The sequence below is a fragment of the Rhincodon typus genome, chromosome 9 (genome assembly GCF_021869965.1).
Source record: "Rhincodon typus isolate 14 chromosome 9, sRhiTyp1.1, whole genome shotgun sequence".
Taxonomy (NCBI): domain Eukaryota; kingdom Metazoa; phylum Chordata; class Chondrichthyes; order Orectolobiformes; family Rhincodontidae; genus Rhincodon; species Rhincodon typus.
The window spans coordinates 16108029-16114039 of record NC_063340.1 but is presented as its reverse complement, the minus strand read 5'-3'; the positions used below and the strand labels follow the sequence as shown (position 1 = coordinate 16114039).

The window sequence follows — 6011 nt, the reverse complement described above, 5'->3', positions numbered from 1 at the left end:
GCAGGACATGTGAAGAGAAAAGCAACACCTAAGTGCTTTTAAACACCACATCCCAATACTTCAGTGAAATGGAATCTTTGCAGAACTAAAGCAGAATAAATCCATTGCCTGATCTCAGCATATTCCAAACTTGCGCTTAAATCAGAGCTGATCACCTTGTGTGTCTCCTTCCTCCTAATTGCGACAATATTAGTAGAATATGCATTCTGCATTTTAATAATTAAAATTCTAGTCAGCAGCTTCTGTGGCTTGGCAAGTTATAGAATACTGCACCATACAGAGGAAGAACTCCAGCAAAGGTTGAGTAGAATGTACAATACGTTCAGGCTAAATTAACTCTGCTCCACATTAGCACCTTCACACCTTTCTTCATCTAACCCTATTGACATGTCCTTCTGCTGTTTTCTCTCTTGAGCACTTGTCTGGCATCCTATGAGATGCATCAATGCTATTTCTCTCAATGTAATAGCAGATCATTCTATCACTCTATTCCATGAAGAACTTTCTCCTGTAATTTCTATTGGATTTATCAATGAGTATCTTCTACTTGTGGCCCCAAGGTTTAGTCTTGCGTGCAAGTGGAAATATCTGTTCCATTCAATCCCTATATAATTTAAAAAAGTCTATCAGGTCACCTCCAAAATTTTTCTTTTGACAAAAAGAATCCCAGTCTGTTTAGTCTATACTGTTGGTTAGGTCTTCTTAGCTTGCAATCATCCCCTTTTGTTTTTGCGCCTTCACTTATGTTTATATATCCTTATTACCAGACTTTGCACAGTCCTCCAAAGTATGTTAACATGGGCTTCAAGTTAGGTTTTTAGTTAACTTTGAGTTAATAATTATAGTGCTGTGGCTCAAAAAAACCACTTGTATCAAACAAAATCCATTTGAATGGTTGCTTGCCAGTTTTGGCTAAAAATAGCCTGGGAATTTTAAACAAGGAGCTAGCAGCAATGAAAATTAAACAGTGCTCCAGCATGTGAATGGGGAAAGGGTTCTTCAAGCAAAGAACTGTGGTTAACCTCAGGACATCCCATAGTACTTTACAGTGAACTACCTTTAGAAACATTGTCACTGCTGTAATTTCGGAAACATGTCAATCAATTTTCACACAGCAAGATCTCACATACAGCAATGGCGTTGGTTTGATGAATATTACAGAATTGTAGAATGCTTTAGCACAGAAGGAGGCCAGTCATCTGTGCATCCATGTCAGCTTTGATTAGAGTTCCCAGTTTCATGTCCTACATGCCTCTTTTGGACCAATGCCTTATCACTGCTACCCCTACAAATCGGATTGGTAAAGATCAATGTTCTGTAAGTCTCTACCATTCTTACTAAGGTAGCAGGTTAGTGGGATCCAGTAATCTACAAGGTTGCAGTTCTAGCCTGTATGGACTCATTTGCAAGGCTGGATAGAAGTTCTGTGGTGGAGGCTACTTTCTCTGCATGTTAGAAATTCTCACAATTCCCCATACTGCCGATTCATTATTGTCTCCTCATTCCTTTCCACAATTTGGGTGGCACTTCTGTCAATATCTGGCCAAGTTTTCTGACATACCCCTAGTGCTCATAACTGGGGAGAATTACTTCTACCACATCTCAACTAACACTCCGACAAACAACCTAACCCTGCCACCAAAGCTTAGCACTAGTGCCTGGTGGTACATGCTATGACAGTACACCCTCAGAAAGAATGAGGTTCTCTAAGAAACTGTCCACATGGATGTCCTATGTTACTTGCTGTACAGATGGAGGTCCTAGTAATTGAAGTAAAACAAAGTGACTGAGTGGTGGCAACGTCACAGTGTTGACAATCACCGTTCTCAGTACTCTCATAGTTCATTGATGAAATGAAATCAATATGTGTCAGAGTTATTTGTAATCCAGCCCCCAGCTATTTGCTAGCTCCCTGAGTCTCCGTATAGGAGCAAATTACTGCAGATGGTAGAACCTGTACTGCAAAAAACAAATGCTGGAGATCACAGCAGGTCAGGCAGTATCCATGGACAGAGAGCAAGCTAACGTTTCGAGTCTAGATGACTTTTCATCTCTGACTGAGTGTGATGCAGACGTACCAGCTGTCGCCATGTTGGCCTCCTCTGCCTCACTGAGCCTGTCTGTTCATGTCTGCCACCTCCAGTCTTTTTCCTCTCCTTTGCATTTTTGTTCTCTTCTACCAAGGATGAAGGATTGGTCTAGGGAGTAACTGAATGTTGGATATTCAACCACTGGATTCAGTAATTTTGATTAATTCGGCTGTAAGAAGCATGCATCACATTGGACAAGGGAAGGAGTGGGTGTGGACAACAGATGGGTAGGTGGAGTGGTGATAAACTGAGGTGAATGTGAAGGCTATGTGCAGCAGAATGGTGAGAGGGTGTGAGGTGTAATGGGATGAAGCACACTAAACACCTTGTTGGTGACAGCTAGTTTTCTTTCTCTCAATGCTGAGAGAAAGTTTGTTTCTTCTCCTCCCAGCGATAATTCCAATGGTGCATCATTGAATCTAAATGCTATCCTTGTTCTATGTATAACCTCCAACCTATGTATTGGTTCCTTTAACAATTATTGAAGTTGCAGCATGGGAAGGCACATCAACTCCTGTGCAGCATAGTCACACAAAACTCAGAAATCAAAACTAATTGATATAATTAAATTGAGATTGCAGATTTGGACATGCTCAACTCACACAATTCCACTCCCTTTCGTCGTATGGGAACCATATTCAGATTAATGTTCGGACCTATGTAACAGAGGAGGTGATGTGGTCAGGTTAACTGCAACACAAATAATGATGCAACAGCAGGACATTGAACACTAATCGCATTCGGAACAAGAAAAAGGAAAATTCAAAGGACAATTAACCATAGTGGTATCTTGAGGGTTACAATTGTCGTATTCGGGCTTGACTGTGGTCACAATCAATGGATTAACTATAGCATTGTTCAGAGGATTGACTGTAGTATTATTGTCTAAATAGAGCGTGGGAGAAAGCACAGGTTTCCATTGTGAGACTCAGGAAGCTAGACGTACGAGATGGATCACATATCATACCAGCTTTTAATTGCTCCATGTCCAGCAGCACAAGGGAGAAGTGTTAGATGAATTTGAAAAGCCTAGACAGGATTTAAATTATTGACAAGACTTGAAGCTTTACCAAGCTAAGTGTTGTTGGAATAATGAAGTGAAACCTAGTGCTCCACCATGATTCCCATAAGCTTCTGAGACAAGAATTATAAATTTTGAATAGAATGAAGTGTTAAAGCTAATGTTACCTGCCTGATCCAAAATCAGTAAAAAGGCAAAACAGAAAACCACAGATTTGATTATTTCATTCCATCAGTAAGAATGATAAAAACATGACTGAATGCATGGACACAATAGGGACAGCCAATACAGGTTCAGAAAAGAAAGGTGATCCTTGTTTAATCTAGATGAATTTTGTGAGGAGGTTGCTGAATGAGAGCTGAAGGGAATGGAGTGCCATTTGGTATATTTGAACTGTCAGAAAATTTTTGATAAAATATCACATGAGAGATGTTTTTTTAAGATTAAAGGGATGGCTTGAAGATGGAAAGCAAAGGGTAGGAGTAAATGGATGTCTTTTGGACTGGAAACTAAGTGCATGCCTCAAAGTTTTATGTTTTGACTTTTCCTATAACTAGGAAAGTAATAGTTGAAGTCCGTAACTCATTTGAACATTCAGTGAATAATTAGGGAAGACAAATACTGAACGTGGATCAATTTGAACATTAAGAGGGATAATTAAGAGGAAGGCAGCTAATTTTAAGATAGCAAGCAACCTTTATCCAAACTCCTGCATGTGTTGGGCTTGTAAAACAAACCATACAGCAAACTTTGAGAATGTCTATTTCTATAAGTTAGTATCAAAGACTGTACTTTGAAAAGCCATGTTAAGCTACTCATAAAAAGTGATGTTCATTTAACAGGAAAGACAATTTATTTTATGCTGGTCTTGCTACAAATCTGTTAACTTGCTTCTGGTAAACCAAAAAAGCTGGGTAGCACAAATATTATCTAATGTCTTCTCACTGCAGCATCTAAGCATAAGTACCTGAGGGAAGAATTTGTGTTTCTCTGGTCAATATAATCAAAGGTCATTTTTGATGTTACCATTTTCGATGGAGTTTTTAGCTCTGTGAGTAGTGTTGAAGACAGTAGTATCTGTTCAACTGTTTTCCATCTCTTTTCAATCCAACCAGAGGTTACCAATTAGAAAGATTTAAGTTTCCGCCATTGAAAGGGGCACCCCAATGCACTGTAATGAAATGTAATAGCATTACAGGAGAGTTAACACATCAGGTTAAAATGATATTCCCCAGGAGAGGAGGGTGGTGATGCATTCCAGTTCCCCATGCCCACTTGTTGTGACCACCTCCTACTCCCTCTCCAGAGTTACTTGGCTGTGGGTGTAGCTTTGTAAAAGAGGCAGGCAGTTGGGTTGAATATCCCCTCAGTTGTCTCCTACTCAGTCCCTGTTGATGGCCACTTTTGGCCAGGTGGGGAAGCCTAAAGCCGGAGGTTTCTGATCCATGCTGAGTGGCTAAAGATTGGGAGTGTTGGACAGTAGTGCAATCAGAATTTGAGGAGCAGCCTTTTCAGATAATGAAAGAGAAACTGCAACCCAACACATCCTACACAAACAAACATGCCTTCAGGCCACAGAAATAACAGGCATGCCTAGAGTCATTGAACTGAATTTGCAGTCTTTCACATGGAGCTGACAAGTCTAATATCTGCTACATTATATTCCCAATTCACACAGGGAAGACTTCGGAGAGCTTCTCACTGGGATCCCCAGCTCCTCCAGATGGCAGGATAGAATCAACTGTGTGGTTCTAAAGTGTATCGCAATCTCTTCAATTAGTAATCTCATGAAAATTTCACTGGGCAATGTCGCTGACAATTTGACAGGGAGTTTGTAAAAGGTTGGGGATAATGAAAGTCCTGCTTTACAGTTGTTGAATGTTTGACCTGTACTTCTGTCCTTCAGATTAGGTAAACTGAGGGATCGACCAATTCACATTACCACGGAATTTGAGAACTAATCAGCAAATGGCTTTTCTCTGTTTGAGTTTTAATCTCGGAATGACAGAGGAAGTGCTGTACTGTCAGTGCCGCTGCCTTTCACAGTCGGCATTGTTTTAAATCAGAGCAAGGCGGTTCTCCCCAGTTCTCAACACTTAGCCTCAAACAATATTAGTAAAACAGATTTATTTGGTCATAGCCACGTTGCTGATTACGGGATCTTGCAATGTGCAAATCGGCGGCTGCTATTCCTACAATAATGATTAATTATGCTACAAAAAGTACTTTATTGGCGTGAAACATTTTGTGATGTCCTGAAGTCGTCTAGAAAGGCATCATACAAGTGCCCTCTTTTTCTCTTTGCTCGGTTTCTCTGCGCACTCTTTACAAAATCTTTATCATTGGACATGCGCTTCTGCCTAAGTGTGTCTTTATGCAATGAACAGCTGTATGTGTTAGACGCAGTCACTAAATCAGTTGAAAGGCAGTTCGGATGAAGGTAGTAGGAGTGGTGAGGATTAACACTGTCCTTCTGCAACAAGGTTAATATGAATCCGAATAGCAGACAGCAAATGTCACAGTAAATCACAGCCAGTCTAAGCAATCTTCCTTCTCAGTCAGGGGATTATGTACGGGGTGGGGGAGTAGAATGCGGTTGGCTGCCGCTTCCTTTCGTGAAGCTGGTCCCTCCCTGTCTCCTTTTCTATTGGTTCAGAATAAGATTTGGATCACGGAGAAGAAGGCAGGAGATTGAGGATAGCGGCAGACAGCAGTTTACAGGTTTGAGTGTGTGTTGGAGTGGGGGCATGGTAGGAGACTGCAGAGAGGAACCACCCAGAATAATCTGACTCAGGAAGGAAGGAACCAGGGTCTAGCCTGACCCCAGGGGTGAGAGGGAACAGTGCCCAGTCTGACCCCAGGGGAGAGAGGAGGGGAACAGTGTCCAGCCCGACCCCAGG

General features: G+C 41.2%; 1 protein-coding gene across 2 annotated transcripts in view; it reads left to right on the top strand.

The window, feature by feature from the left end:
- The first annotated feature begins 5778 nt into the window (after positions 1 to 5778).
- The window catches only part of LOC109916498 (A-kinase anchor protein 12), a 93569-nt gene continuing 93336 nt past the window's right edge, over positions 5779 to 6011 (top strand). Inside the window, exon 1 of one of the 2 annotated variants that reach the window (XM_048601275.1) lies at positions 5779 to 5832. The gene's annotated coding sequence lies outside the window, so the exon portion shown is untranslated. Of the gene's footprint in view, positions 5941 to 6011 lie in introns of both variants that reach the window. The other variant, XM_048601274.1, reaches the window with a different exon arrangement.